This window comes from Pleurodeles waltl, chromosome 4_2 (genome assembly GCF_031143425.1).
Source record: "Pleurodeles waltl isolate 20211129_DDA chromosome 4_2, aPleWal1.hap1.20221129, whole genome shotgun sequence".
Classification (NCBI taxonomy): domain Eukaryota; kingdom Metazoa; phylum Chordata; class Amphibia; order Caudata; family Salamandridae; genus Pleurodeles; species Pleurodeles waltl.
The window spans coordinates 112,331,167-112,347,263 of NC_090443.1; positions in this window are offsets into that span (position 1 = coordinate 112,331,167).

Sequence of the window (16,097 nt, forward strand, 5' to 3'; positions counted from 1 at the left end):
TGTTCCTCCCATTTCTTCCATTATTCCCAATAGGATTAATTTAGCGGATTTCTGTATTTCTTGCCCCAGGGCTCTTTTCAGTTCCCGAATCACCCATCCCAATATTTCTGTATTATTTGGCAGGTCCATACCATATGGAGGAAATCTGCTGGGTCACTCGGGCATCTTGGGCATTTGGTATAATATTTGGCGAAGTCATTCTCAATTTCGGAATGCCCTGTAACCAGGGTTGTGCCCTCATCATAGATTTCAGGGACAATTCTGGAGGCATGCTGGTGGGAGATTAGCAAGTATAACATTTTAGCGGATTTGTTCCCCCATCCGTAGATTTTCCCCATGCTGGCCCTCCATATGTGTTTTGCGGCTTCTAAGGAGCAATCTCGGATTTCCTCCTGGATTAGAAGGAGTTGTCGCTCCAGCTTCTCACTTGGGTTTGTTGTGTTTTAATTTTCAAGGGCCATCGCCCGGAGCTCTAGTTGTGTAATTAGTTGGGTTTTGGTGCGTTCTCGATTTTGTATCACATTTTTCACCACACCTCGTAGTACTGCTTTACCCGCTGGCAATAGAGTGCCCATTGAGGACACTGCTCCTTCGTTTAAGTGAAAAAATTCTTCTTGCGCCTGTTGCATTTGCTCCCTAAACTGTTTGTCTTGGAGGTACCATGCATTTAGTCGCCACATCGGGCGGAGCCGGGGTTGAGCATGGCCCAAAATGAGCCGGAGTGGGGCGTGATCCCTCTAGCTAAAATTTCCACATGTGTAAGGGCTGCACAGTCCGTGCTTGGGAGAAGCACCAAATTTATTCAGGATTGGGAGCCACGGGCTGCCGAGGTGTGGGTGAATTGTCGCTTTCTAGGGTGCCATATTCGCCAGGCATCACAGAGCCCTGTCGTTGAAAACCATCCATTGATTTCCGTCGCTAACATGTATCTATGAGTTGAAAGTAGCCCGGCTACACCTAAGGTCGGGTCTGGGGTTGCGTTGAAATCATCACCTAATATAGTACGTCCAGGGGGTAGGTCGGAAAGGAGTGTGGTGAGTGCCTGGAGAGTTTTGTTGATCAAGGAGTGGGGTGTAGACACTGATTATGTTGATTGTGACTCCTTCAATCTTGCCGGTGAGGGCTATATATCGTCTCTGTTTGTCTCTCTGTATCTGGACGTGTGTCATGGGGAATGTACGACGTAGTAGTATAGCTACCCCTCGTGATCCGCGTGTAAACCCTGCGTGATACACCCTATCAAACCCCCGACGGGCCAGAAAGGGACAATTGTCACCTAAAAGGTGTGTTTCCTGTAGCATAAGTATTTCTGGTTGATATCTATGTATATATGAGAATACTACGGTACGCTTGATTTTGTCAAGGAGACCGTTAACATTCCAGGAGATAATCTGCATCTGATTCATGGGGGATGGGTGGTTTTGAGTAGAGTTTCCCAGTGATTGTCCCTGTTTTTAGCTATGGAGATGAGGAGTTCTGGGGAGCCTGCCTCTTGACCTCCCTTTTGCTTAACTTGCGCCCAAATTGTGTCAACTGTATTTCTAAGTCTTTTGCTTTGTGTGCTAACTAACAAATATAAACATAAACATTGCATTGGCATAACAATCTGAACATTGGCCTTAGAAACTAGGCCTGAACCCTCTTGCCCCCCAACTCCCTCCTCTCCCCATACTTCCCCCCAGAAGCATCTGTCGCCCATATATATGACACCTCACTTCTACAACTGGTGAGGTGGTTTTCAACTGGTAAGGCTGTGGTAGTGGTGGTGGACCCCTCCATATTGTCGGATCATAGATGAACATATAGCAGTTAGTAGGTATTCGAGTTAAGCATAGTTTTCTTTTCTCGTTGGCTCATTTCTTTCCCGGAGCAGTTTTTCGTCTGTGGGGTCACAGAACCAGGCAGCGGGACAAGTCTGTGCCCCCAAGTGTGTCCATCTGAGATCGGGTGGCATCTTGTGGACTCTGGTTTTTTCGGAGTGTTTTCAGAGTTCTCCGGTGACTCTGAATCCCGTGGGTCTTCAGAGGGGAGTCCGAACGGGATCTACGTCTCTCCCTTCGGTGCCGAGAGCGCGTGCGTTGGCGTCAGTCAGATGGCTGCCCCTTTGAGTTAGTTGGCATTGTTTTGGGCAGTGGCTGCCGTCCTGGTTTGTTTGTGCTCAGTGGGATCTCTTCTGTCAACCACGTCCAGGCTGCGTCCGGTTGTTCAAAGAAGTATGTCTTATTACTGTAGATTACTCGAAGTCTCACTGGAAACAGGAGGCAGTATTGTATATCCATTGTTCTTAGCTTTTGCTTTACTTCAATGAATGACCTGCGCTCTTGCTGCACTTTGTATGTGTAGTCTGGGAAAAGGAGGACCTTCGCCCCATTACAAAGAAGATCTCCTCTAGAGCATGCCTCTTGCAACACCATATCTCTGTCTTTAAAATTGAAGAGGCGGATTATTATCAGTCGGGGTGGGGACCCGGGAGGGGGCTTGGCACGCAGTGATCTGTGATCGTGAACCATGGTGTTGGGCGGTCCGTGAGCATCCAGGTCTTGAACCATTCCTCTGGGTAGGTGGCCAAGGATGATTCTGCAGTGGTTTCAGGGAGACCCACCATGTGGAGGTTATTGCGTCTAGATCTGTTCTCGGCATCCTCGGCTCTCCTGTGTAGCTCTGATGTGCGCGTAGTTAGTGATGAGACCTGGGTTTTAAGGGCAGCTATCTCGTCCTCTGCCATGGAGATTCTGGATTCGGCTTCTGTAATTTGGGTCGTGGCGTTACAAAGGTCTTGTCGGACCAGGGCGACATCCACCCTAACCTCTCCGATCTTGGATTCAACAGCCACTTGGGAGGCTTGAATCGCCTGAAGGATCGTCCGGAAGCTGTCTGTGGCTCGCCATCCACGTTCTGGGTCGGGTCTTCTGTCTGGGGGCCCGCAGCATCTGTAGTAAACTGGTCTATGCGGGTTTGTGCCGTTGTCTGTTTGGCTGATTTGTCCTTGCCCATGGTATTTGGAGCTGGTTTTGATTTCCAGGAGCCTCAGTGGCTGCTCGGTTATGTATTTCGACTGAGCCGTCTCGTTTTATTTAAAGGTCAGGCGGCAATCTCCTGGGGACTCGGCGCTGCTCCGTTGTGCCCCTCTACATATTCCGGATCAGATAGACAGTTTCAGAGACTTAGAAAGTTACAGTGTTTTAGTGTCTAGGTTATATTTCTGTTTTTGTTTTTATTTTGGGTCTGCCTTTGGCTCTATGAAGCTTTAATTTGTGTCCCAAAGTGGTCCTGGGTCTAGTCTTTGTTGTCGTCGAGGGGGCCCGTTGGGCCAGAGCAAGAAGAAAAGAGATTTGCAGGGGGAGAGAAAAAGGTGAGAAAAGTCAGCCCCTAGGATCTGTAATACAATGTCTTTTGGAGTCAGGTCCTCATCCCGGTGGGAGAACAAAAAAGGGGGAAGAGAGATTGAAAAGGTGCATATGTTGCTTCACTTTGTGGCTACGGCTCTGCGCCCTGGCCTCTACGTGGTTGTTGCAGCTTACGGCCTCCTTCCCCTACCACGCAGCCCATCAAAACGATTCTCAGTGGCGGCCCGGTCATCCCTCCATCTTAGATGGCCGGTGGGAGCGCGCTGGTCCCCTCGGATTCTGGGTGCTCTGTGTTCTATCCCACGTCGGGCTTTTATTTGTTTCCTTTTTTGGGGGGGGGGTCCGGGCCCTCAATCGATTGTGTCATTGTCCCGCACCCCCGCGTTCAAGCTGCAAGCCGGATCAATGAACCCCGATGGAGGAGGGGAAACAGCAAGGCCGCAGGCCCGGCCCCGGGAATCGGCTCCCCTCGTCAAAGACCCTTGTCATGGGGTGCACCATCCAGCCGAACAGAGGCACCGTGTCCCGGCTCACCTTATTTCAGCCCCGCGCTTCGGTCCCCAGTGGCGGCTCACCTTTCAGGGTCTCCTGTAGCTCTACGAGTTCCCGCCCGGCTCGGCCGCTCTCTCGGCACTCCACCACAGGGCACCGCTCCACCGCTCGGTCCCGGGTCTCCCCGCCGTCAAAGCATCACACGGCCCCGGTTCCGATCTCAGGCTTCCCTCCCCTGTCTCCGCCGGCACCGGTGAATCACAGAGAAGGGAGGGGAATCGAGGGCCACAGGGCAGCCGGCCCCGGGTTCAGGGCTCACCCAGGGCAGATTCCAGGCACAGCGCCCCAGGCCATGAAGCACGGCCTCCCGGCGCTGAAGACCCACAGCCGGGACACACAGGTGCTCCGGGTCGCTGTCGTCTCCTCGCCCCAGGCGGTCCGCGTCCTGGCCTTATTCTTTGGCGCCATTTTGGTTGGTGGCAATCGTGGCTGAATTGTTCTATATTTGGGCCGGGAGGACCGGAAAGCTTGCCTCCTGTGTGGAGGTGGGACAGCGGGACCTCTGGGGAGTGATCACAGTGCCAATGGGATCAGATGGCTTTCTTTATTTGAGGCGGATGACGGAGGGGTCCAGAGCACTACGAAATGTGACCGCCATCTTGACGCCTTGGCCACGCCGGTGAGGGTGCAAGTTTACACGGAATTCATTGTACAATCAGCCCTGACCTTCACCTGTAGGAAAGACATGTTTAGATTGACTTGGTGACATATTATTCATCTTTTGCATAATATAAAAAGAAAATATACACCCATAACACTTAATCATAGTTTAAATTGTCAAATATTCATAATAAAAAAATACCTTTCAGGTTTGTTATGAAAGTAAAAGTGAAAGCTCAGGTTTAAAACATCCCATGGGGTGAAATTAGATGGAGTATATATTAGCTTACTAATGTAAAGTAAAGGTTGCTGTGTTGGCTGAAAAGAGGTTAGCTGACACAGTGGCCAGGAGTTGGCACAGGGGGAGAAGAGCTTCCAAGAGTATGGTTCCACACTGGGAGGGAAGGACAAGATGGGTTCCTAAGTTTTACTGCAGACCAAGACACTCTCTAAAAAGACACAGCTGTCATGCATCCTCTTTTCTTGTACACAGCTTTGGTAAGATAGTGTCCTCTGACGCCGTAGAAGGAAAAAGTGGGAAATAGAAGAAGGACATAGAGTAAAGAGTAAGATGTAGGGAGAGAGGTGAAAAAGAGGGAAAAGGGATCTATAGACAGATGAGTTAGAGAAATAGGTGAGGTGGAGAGATATATAATGTAAAGTAGAAAAGGTGAGGTAGAAAACAAAGAGGTTGAAAGGAAGATTGGCAGAGTTTCAGAGTGAGACAGAGAGAGGTAACAATAAGAAGGGCATTGAAAGAGAGTGGTGATGTATTCTGAGAGACAAAGGTAAGGAAAAAAGGGATGTGAAATAGGAAGGATAGAGAGATGCAAGGTCGAGAAAGTGTGTAGGCAGAAAGACAGGCAAACTGAGAAGAGGCACAGGAAAACAGTTCAGGCTCAGAGAGTAGTGAAAAAGAGAGATTGAGAGAGGGATGAATAGGCGAAAGCAAATGAGTTACAGAGAGAGAAGAGTCCAATTAGAGACAGGTGGAGAAAGAGAGGCAAGGTGATGCAGAAGTAGAAAAAGAGCAGGTGATGTAGAGTTGTGGGGTAAACTGAGGTAGAGACAGGCAGTACAGAGGCGTATAAAGAGAGAGGTGAAGTACGGAGGGTCAGTTGGAACAGAGAAGGTGGTGCAGAGTGAAAAGACTGGGGTGGTGAAGCACACAGCTAGAGAGAGAGGTGAGGTACAGAGATATGCAAAGAGAGAGGTAGAGAAAGGTAAGTTAGCGAGGGTGAGTTGAAATAGAGCTGGAAGTGTGGAAAGAGATAATAGCGAGTGAGAGGGAAAGAGATAAATAGGAAGTCAATGATAAAAAGAAATTAAAAAAAGAGAGGTAGCAAGAAAGGAGAACAATGAGAGGGATGCAAGGTAGAGGGACTGGAGGTACAAAGAGACGAATAAGGGAAGAGCATAGGTGAGGTACCAAACAAATGGTTAGATAATTTGTAAAGATAGACCCAGAGGTAGAGCGGAGAGAGATGAAGTAATGAAGGGGGATGTGGGGCAGTGAGAAATGAGGGCAAGCGAGAGGTAAGATGAGGCCAACTGCTATGGAGCACAAGCCCAATAAACAGACGAGGTTAGACCCACTGAAAATTCTACCTTATGTTTGGATGTAGGGCGTTGCAACGCACAGCAGTGGTTCTGAGGAGGAATGCAGGATACTGTATCGAGATGCATTATCCAGTATCATTTCCATTGAGGAAGGTGGGGTTGTCCATCAAGTTGTTTGTAGTACATGGATTCTGATGAGGAGCTGTGAGAGCTGTGATGTGAGGTCCGAGTTGAGTTGCGTCGTGCTATGTTGGTTCCAATGAGGCTCTGCGAGGGCTACACTGCATCGTGCTGCATTGGTTTTGATGCGGACCACCACTGGGCTGCAGAGCACATTTATCCCAACTTCTAAGTGTCGAGATCTGTGCAGGCGCCACTTGTGGGGGTGGTTAGGACTCACAGAAGAGTCCTGGTGCAGGGTTCAAGGGTGATGGAGCTTGTTGTGTCCCTGTAGTTCAGAACAGGAGGCCAGCCAACTAGCCCTTGGAGTCACTCTGATCATCCCTGGTTCAAAGTCCAGGTCCACTCCTTCTTCTTCAGGAAACAGGTCAGCAGAGCAGTCCCTATTGCAGGCATGGCAGCAGGGCAGCAGAGCAGCCGGACAGTCCTGCATGCAGCATAGCTGCAGGCAGCAGATTAGACCTTCTTCTGAGTCTCCCACAATTCCAGAAGTAATTGAAAGAATTGGGTCTAGGATGGTCCAATTTTTTATTTCTGGTGCTCACTTTGAGGTGGGAGAAGCTTCTGGAGTTACCCCGACAGAAGTATCTGGAATTTCCTGGCTTCCTGGCCTGGTTCCAGCCTTTCTGTTGGCACCGTAGGCTAGTGTGAAGTCCTTTGTATGTGAGCTGGGCCAGTGCCTTTGAAGCACAAGTGTTGTAAGTGAAAGCTTAACACTCACATCCTGGGAGAGATGGCCCATTATGCCAACTCCCAGGTCCTCCATTGTGATACTGTCTGGAAGGAATACACAAAAGCCAACTACACCTAGTCATGTGATGCAGGAAAAGGCTGCAGGCAACAAATAAGGCAAGAAAATGCCAATTTTCCAAAAGAATCATTTTCAGAATTGTGACTTAAAATCCAACCTTACCATCAAATAATACAATTTTTAAATTGTAATTCCTCAGACACCAAACATGTCTTTACTACCTGCTTCCAATCAAAGGCAATCACTTATTAAATGTATTAAGGTAACTCAATGTTATCCCATGTGAAAAGTAGGCTTCACAGTAGTGAAAAACATATTTGTACGTTTTTTCATTACCAGGACATGCAAAACTTAAAAGTACATACCCAACTATTTCAACATAATGCACTCTGCAATGTGAGCTATCAGGGACCTATCATAGGGATGCCTTATGTGTATTAAAGAGGACGATTTAGGCCTAGCAAAAGGTGCATTTTGTCAGGTCGAAATGGCAGTTTACTAGCCCGCAGTGGCAGGACTGAGACATGTTTAAAAAGGCTACTCAAGGGGATGACACACTTTGTGCTACAGGCCCACTAGTAGCAATTGATTTACAGGCCCTTGGTACATATAGTACCGGTTTACTAGGGACTTACAGTATATGACAATTGGCTATAAACCAATTTCACCATGTTTAATGGAGAGAGTAAAAGCACTGTGGCACTGGTTAGCAGTGATGCATTGCACGGTCGTAAAAGCCAACAAAACAGGTTCAGAAAACAGCTCTTTTGGCAAAACATTTGGGGTGACCTTGCAGAGAGGACCAGGTCCAACAGCAGCTGTACAATGAACTGATGGATCCTGAACATGGAGCCAGCAAGAGGCGGACAGTTTCACAAGCACCAAGTAACTTCTGGTTGTTCCTGGCCCTTGATTTAACTCTGCCGTGGACACAAGGACATTGAGACGACCAAGGACAGGTTAAAATGTTTATTCTACTTGCCAGGGACCAGCACTGATGTAGAGAGGATTTGCAGAAACCGTCTGTCTTGTCAAATGAGTGGGAAGTCTTCAGGCCAGGTCAAGACACCATTGATACTTCTTTCCATGGACAGTGTACCTTCTGAGGGGCGAGCATATATATAATTGGTCCCTTTGATCCACGATCTGCTTCAGGCAACAATTATAGCTTGGTTGTGGTGTACCATGCTACAAGGTACCTAAAGACTTTACTTCTGAAGAACACACTTTCCAAAGTAGTAGTGACAGTCTTCCTTACAAATTTCTCCAGGGCCAGATTCCCAAAAGAGTGTGGTTTCCAACTGAGAACCAAACATCATCTCGTACATGAGGGCAGTGAGGAATAAAGCTAGTGCGATCTCCCAGTTCTCCATTGTGTATCACTTGCAAACCGATGAGTTGGTGAAACATTTCAACAAGACCTTAAAGACCGTGATAGGAATTCTACAGAAGAACCTCAGGAGGAAATGGGATTGTCTCATGCCATGTCTCTTTTTCGCTTACAGGGAAATCCCACAGAAGCTGGTGTGATTTAATCCCTTTGAGCTTCTTTTTGGACATCCTGTCCATGGTCCACTGACTTTGGCTGAGAGGCTGCTAAAGCACCACTGAGTTCCCAAGCCATAATGTGGTGGTCTATGTTCTGGGTCTCAGGATTCTGATGGCTCAGTTGATAACCAGGGTAAAGAACAAACTTCAGGGCAGCCAAGAGCTGATGAAATTATTGTATGACCAGAAAGCAACACTGACTAGGTATCAGGTCAAGTAGGAGGGTCAGGAGGTATTGGTGCTAAAACAAATGTTCCCTTGAGCTTTGGAGGACAGAAGCTCTACCACCAGAGAGAACATGGGAGTCCTTAAGTAAACCCACTCATAAATGTAACACTCTGTATAACTCTCTCAAGATTCAAGACAATTAAACTTCATGCTGGTCTACAAAAACCACATCTAAATGAGACACTGAGCATACTCTTTACTAATCTCACACAATCAAATGCCAACAAATATCAGACACAATTGACTGATGGCCAACCGATTCCACGTGAAAGGGATATCACATTGTGGATGTCCTACAAGGCTGTGACTTTTATGTTTAGATCTATAGAAAAGTGTTCAACATCACATAAAGTTATCAGCTTTCACTGCACTGCAGTGTGACACATCATGTCTGGTCATAGGTCTTATTGCAAAATGTGAGCCAAAGTCTGAGTGCAGATTGTCTTGCAACACTGCCACAGTGGAAGTCTGCTAGAAAACAACTATGGCAATGACCTATGAATCACAACATCCATCTCAACAATGCAGATCTCAGGCTGGTGGTTAAAGAGACCTTTCTTTTGCCATGCTTGAGCCACAGGGTTACCAGATGATCTATAACACTGGCTTCTATTCTATAAGACGTCCTGTTCTAGTTCTTTGGACCTACTTATTTAATTGAAGTAAATTAAGATTACAACTCCTAGAACCTATTTGTTTGTTGAGCAAAACTCCCAAAGAGCAAAATGATGTTTTAGGTGAAATGAATCACAAGGAAGCTTCATCCTGGTTCATCCCTGGCAACCATACACTTTGTTAAAGAGGGTCTTTAGGGTAAAAATTTGGTTATTTAAATTTTCCTATTGAAATGAGGTAAGCAAAGCTAGGATGTTTGGGATTTAAAGTAGCAAAATTAAGAGAAAACATTTTTAGTCCTCCCTGAGTAGGGATGACTGGGAAGTAGTTTGAAACATTTTCTTTTTGTTAATAGTCCATTTGTTTATGTTTTCAGATCCTAGCAGGGGCACCTCCTCCGCAATGGCAGAGGAGCATCACCCTACTGGCAGAGCCACCAGATGAAAAAAAAACTATAGCATACTACTGTTTTATTTTTCATCTGTTGGCTCAGCCAGCAGTGCAGAGTGGGGCAGAACTGGGCCATGGAGGTGGGAGATGAGAGGGGGGAGGAGGAGAGAGTGCACCTAAGTGCGTATGTGTGTTTGGCTAGCCGTCTGAGGCCGGCCAAACAGACATGAGCACTTGGATTTCTCTAACCAGGCTGTGTTTAACAGCTGGGCTGAAGAAACTGCACAGGCCTCAGGACTGTGTCTGAACGGCAGTCTGAGTTTCTCAGACTAATCCTGACTGCTTTCATGCTCAGTTTAACATGAAAGCAGTGCCAGGATTGCTGGGGAGCCTGTGCTGTTGTCCCAGTAAAAACTGGGACACCACAAGAGGAGTGAGGCGGCAGGTGACAGGTGGCGCAATGAGAAACGTTGTTTCCCCGTTGCCGCCCACCCCGCTCTTGGCATTTGCGGCGGTCGCTGCTGGACTCTAGCAGGACCTAGAGATGATACCTGAAAAGGCGATTGCTTAAAACCGCTGCATACTATTTTAGTACTGATTCTATTTGCTTTAATAATCATTTAGGAAGAGAACAGATGTCTCTATAAGGTATTTCTTTGTATATTTGCAGGTGCAAGCATGCATTCCAAGGGAGAAAATGCAGGATTTTCATTATTTTTGTTACTGCCTTGACATTAAAATACTGGCTAAGCCAGTGAAATACCATTTAGTTGGAACAGTAATAATTAAACAGAATAGGAAAAGCTTTGCCATTTTAGATACTGCTGATATGTATTTATGCACTACCACAAATGCCTACTTACTTTGTGAAGTTGTTCTTACTCTGTAGCCTGGTTATCATTTTCCCTGCTTCATTTTGGCTATTCTCCGGTGCAGTTGGACTAATTTTCTTGGGTAGCTGCATAAATTCAGCTACCTTTAGATGTGCGTATACTACGCAATAATGTCCCTTTCATGTAGAGAATGGGTACTTGCAAACATTTCCCAGGGGACACAAGCTATGGTCTGTGGTGTACTAGAGGGCCGCATTAATGGCAGCATGGTGGGAGTGGGGATTTTTGGGGGGTTAAGGTGGGTTTAGGGGAAACAAATCACATACGTTGTGTGATCACTGGATCATGGAGTTATTTTGAGGGTTTCTTTCTGCACTACCCTCTAAATTAAGCCCCCAGTCTCTAGAAGAGTCATAGGGGGTCATTACAACATTGGCGGTATAAGGCGCTTACCGCCGTGCAGAAGGCCGCCAATACACCGCGGCGGCGGCGGCGGTAGACCGCCACAGCTATTATGACACACATCACGGAATCCGGTGAAATTCAGACACCCACACAACACCGCCACACCAAAGGTCAGCGATAAACATGCGGAAACAAATCCTCCACCTCCACGCCAACAGAAACACGCCCATGCTATTACCACCCACGAATCCACGCGGCAGTCTTTCAACCGCGGTATTCCATTGGCGGTACACACCGCCACGCTCAAAATACACACACATCTCCAAAACACCGCCACATTGGACAATTCTAAATACACACACCTGATACACATACAAACAACACTCCCACACACCCAACACAATATAAAACACACACCCACATCACCCACAAAACCCTACAACCAGAAATTCTAAGAGAAGGCCAGAGAGAGAGCACAGCTATTGACAACCCCATCACACAGAGGCACACAACACCATCATCCACACAACATCCACGCACAAAACACCACATACCACTACACTCACCACACTCAACACCACATACACGACCCCACACTTCACACAAACCACCCAATGTCACGCCAAAGACACCCCGCTTCTCCGAGGAGGAACTCAGGGTCATGGTGGAGGAAATCGTACGGGTAGAGCCACAGCTATTTGGCTCACAGGTACAGCACACATCAATAGACAGGAAGATGGAGTTATGGCGCAGAATAGTGGACAGGGTGAACGCCGTGGGACAGCACCCAAGAAATAGGGAAGACATCAGGAAGAGGTGGAACGACTTACGGGGGAAGGTGCGTTCCATGGTATCCAGACACAACATCGCGGTGCAGCGGACTGGCGGCGGACCCCACCTCCTCTCCCACAACTAACAACATGGGAGGAGCAAGTCTTGACCATCTTGCATCCTGAGGGCCTCGGAGGAGTCGGTGGAGGATGGGACACTGGTAAGTCAAATCTTAACTATCACATCCCCCACCCTACCTGCATGCTATCACACACCCCCACCCTCACACCCTCCCCTATAACCCCAAATCCTCACTAATGTACCCATAACACAAACCACCCATCCCAACACCAAGCCCTGCATGACACAACTAAGCATGGGCACCCCTCACTAAAGCATGCTCACTGCACATACCCAGAACATCCCCCCAACCATCATCACACAAGCCCCCACACAGGAATGCTTGCACTGGGGTACACAAACACCCACCCATTGCACACCATGAAACACACACATGCAATAATGATGTTCTCATACCCCTGCAGGAACCCTAAGGACCGTCACCACACCAGAGGGTCTAGACAACACCACTCCACCCCCAGAAGAGGCCCACAGTGACAACAGCAGCTCTGCCCCACTGGATTTTGATGACCAGCACGGACCATCGTGGGCCTCCGGACAGTCGGTTCCCCTTGCCCAGCCACAGCCCAACACCGAGCTGCCACCCTCTGTTAACACCAGCACAGCACCCACCCAGCGGGCCCAAACCTCCCTACCCAGGACAGGTCAATCAGCGGTGTGTCCACCACTACAGGGCACCCAGGCTAACCCACCACCCCAACAACAACAGGGACCTGGGGGCAGTGGTAGTGGTCACACGGTCCAGGGGACTGAGGCACAGGAACACCGGGGAACTGGGAGGGCTGCTGTGAGACAGAGGGAGGACAGGCCAAGGGAACCAACTCTCCATGAGGTCCTCTCCTCCATCATGGGAGCATACCACCACTCCCAGGAGACGATGGCGACGGCCCTGGACAAGTTGCAGGAGACCCTGCGCCTGCAGGAGGAGCAGTCTTTGGGGTTCAGGGAGGAGCTAAGGACCATCGGCTCCGTCCTGGGCACCATCGTAGGGGTGCTGACGGACATTCAAAAGACCTTGAGGGACACCGTGGCACTCCAAGGGGCCCCTGACACTAGCATGGACGATGAACTGCCCACTACCTCCGCCGGCGCTAGTGGACAGGACGCCCCGCCACAGGACCACCACACCAGCACCCCACCCCCTGCAGACGGACAACCACCACGCAAGCGGTCCCTGAGATCCAGGAACAGGAAAGAGCAAGATGGCAAGACCCCCGCCAGGAAATAAGACCACCCTGATTGTCCTCCCACTGTCCCACTTTGTTACCCTGTCCATATTCGAACTGCCCCAGCTCCACTTCCTATGCCAAGATGGGCAGTGCACCTGTGAGACTAATGGACTGGACTCTGCCATGGACATTCCTCCACCATCACCCATCACCATTTTACAACCCCCCTTCATTTTTTGAGCACTTAAATAAACACCCTTGAAACACCAAAAAATCTGGAGTCAGTCTATGATTTGGTACTTTGTATTATCAATCACAGTGTCATAATGGGTTACCCATTGTAAGGCTAACATACCTATGTCACACATCACAAGCCCTTGAAGGATGCAAGCAGTTGACACGTAGGTTACCACACTTGTAAAACTGAAATGGAAGGGTTCACTGTAGGTAAATCCTCCACCTGAGGGAATATGATGTATCTCCTTACGTGTTTCAGCAGGGCAGACAACACTCCGGACAAGACGTTGGAAAACATAGACTGGGACATCCCTGATGCCATGGCCACTGTTGTCTGAAATGACCCACTTGCAAGGAAATGGAGCACTATCAGCACCTGCACGTCAGGGGGGATTCCAGTGGGATGGCGGATCGGTGACATCAGGTCTGGCTCCAACTGGGTACATAGTTCCTGGATAGTGGCACGGTCAAACCTGTAAGTGACGATGACATGTCTTTCTTCCATTGTCAACAGGTCCACCAGCAGTCGGTACACCGGAGGATTCCGCCATCTTCTCATATGTCCCAGCTGACGGTGCCTACGAAGGAAAACAGCGAAGAACCAGTCATTAATCCTCCAGGTATGTACCCACTGTTACACACAAGACTACACCAGACACAAAACCCTTCCTGTATGTGTGTTGAGTGTAGGCCTAGCTATGTGTGACGCAGTAGTAAATGAAGCCATGTGGGCCCCTGAAATGGCAGCTGCCTGACCTCTAAACTGGGGCAATGGGATTGTGGGGTAACTGCGCTGGCGTTGCACACCGTCACGGTAGGCGGTCGTAGACCGCGGCGCAATGCTGCATTGGTTAACATTGGATCCTATGGGTCCCAGGAGCCAATGAACAGGTGCGCTGGCGGTGATGATGCGCACCGCCGCGGACGTCACCGCCGCGGACAACACCGCCATTTTATTATGTTCACTCACTAGATACCTGACCTTCGACAGGAGAGGACCTACACTGCTAGTGCTGCTGTGACCTTGGTCTGGAAACGACGATGGCTGTTGCGTCTGGGGAAAGGGCCCCTTCCTTCACTGCACAGGAGTTGGAGAAACTTGTGGATGGGGTCCTCCCCCAGTACACGCTATTCTACGGTCCTCCAGACCAACAGGTTAGTACACAGGGAGCACGTTGTATGGGTTAGGCCTGGGTGGAGAGGGCTGGGTGGAAGAGGGAAGGGGGCAGAGTACATAGAACAGTAATGCATGGGAATGAATGGGCCACATGGCCAGAGTAGGGAGGGGGCCACTCACATTGACGGTGCAGTTGGTAATGACTGTACCTCTTCCCTTGTGCATGTCATGTAGGTCAGCGCCCACCAGAAGAGGGACATTTGGCGTGCCATCGCCAAGGAGGTCCGGACCCTGGAGGCCCACCAGAGATGGGGCACCCACTGCCGTAATAGATGGGAGGACATTCGCCGCTGCAGCAAGAAGACGGCGGAGGCTCAGCTGGGGATGGCCTCCCAACGTGGGAGGGGTGCCCGTCGCACCATGACCCCCCTGATGTTCCGGATCCTGGCGGTGGCCTACCCGGAGTTGGATGGGCGCTTGAGGACATCACAGCAGACACAAGGGGGTGAGTACAACCTCATTCTGCGGACTTTTCGTGCAGTGGAGGGGTCTGGGTGGGGGAGGTGGGCTGTGGGTGTCCCTTGGCCAGGGCGAATTCGGTAGGCAAGGCCCCTCCGTAATGTAGGCCATGTGGCACTCTACCCCACCTCACCAGAGTGCCAAGTTGAGGGATAGTTGCCCCTGTGGCATCCATGTGCGCAGATGTCCACCATTGCCATGTAGGCCATATCCCAGAAATTGCATGTGCAGAGGGCAGGAGCACAGCGTAATGCAGGGGGCTGCTGCGTCTGTCTTGTCCGCCAACGGTAGCGGAATGCCATGCACTAAAACTCTCTTTCTTCTGTCTCCCCCCCTTTTCCTGCTCTCCCTGTCCTTTTGTACATCAGCATCATCAGGCGGAGGTACAGTGGCACCGGAGCACAATTGAGCTGCATCCCACATGGCCATGGAGGGCCACACCACAGACTCTGAATGCACCAGAGGGACGGAGGGCGAGGGGAGCTTCACGTCGGCCACCGGATCACCAACCAGCGACACGGACTCGTTCGCCGATGGGAGCTCCCCTGTGGTGGCGGCACCTTCTGTGCGCCCCACTTCTACAGGTACAGCCGCCACCTCCCCTACCAGCACTGCCCTCCCGGCAGCCCCTCAGCGTTCGCCCCGTGCCCGCTCACCCAGGAGGGTGTGCATCACCTTCACCCCAGGCACCTCAGGCCCTGCCCCAGTCACCCCTGCTGCCCTCAGTGCGGAGGCCATTGACCTCCTCAGGTCACTCACTGTTGGGCAGTCTACCATTGTGAATGCCATCCAGGGTGTAGAACGAGAGTTGCAACACAGTAATGCATTCCTGGAGGGCATTCATTCTGGTCAGGCTGTCCTTCAGCGAACCCTGCAATCTCTGGCCTCATCACTGATGGCAGCCATTGTCCCTGTGTACAGCCTCCCCCCTCCAACTTCCTCCACCCAGACCCAATCTCCTGTACCCCAGCCCATCCCAAGCACACCTACAGACCAGCATGCACACAAGTCAACACACACAAGTAGCTCAGGCAAACATAGGCACCACACACACCACAGGCACTCACGCAAGCCTCACCCACATACAGACACAGCAACATCCACTGTCTCCACTGTGTCCCCCTCCTCCTCTTC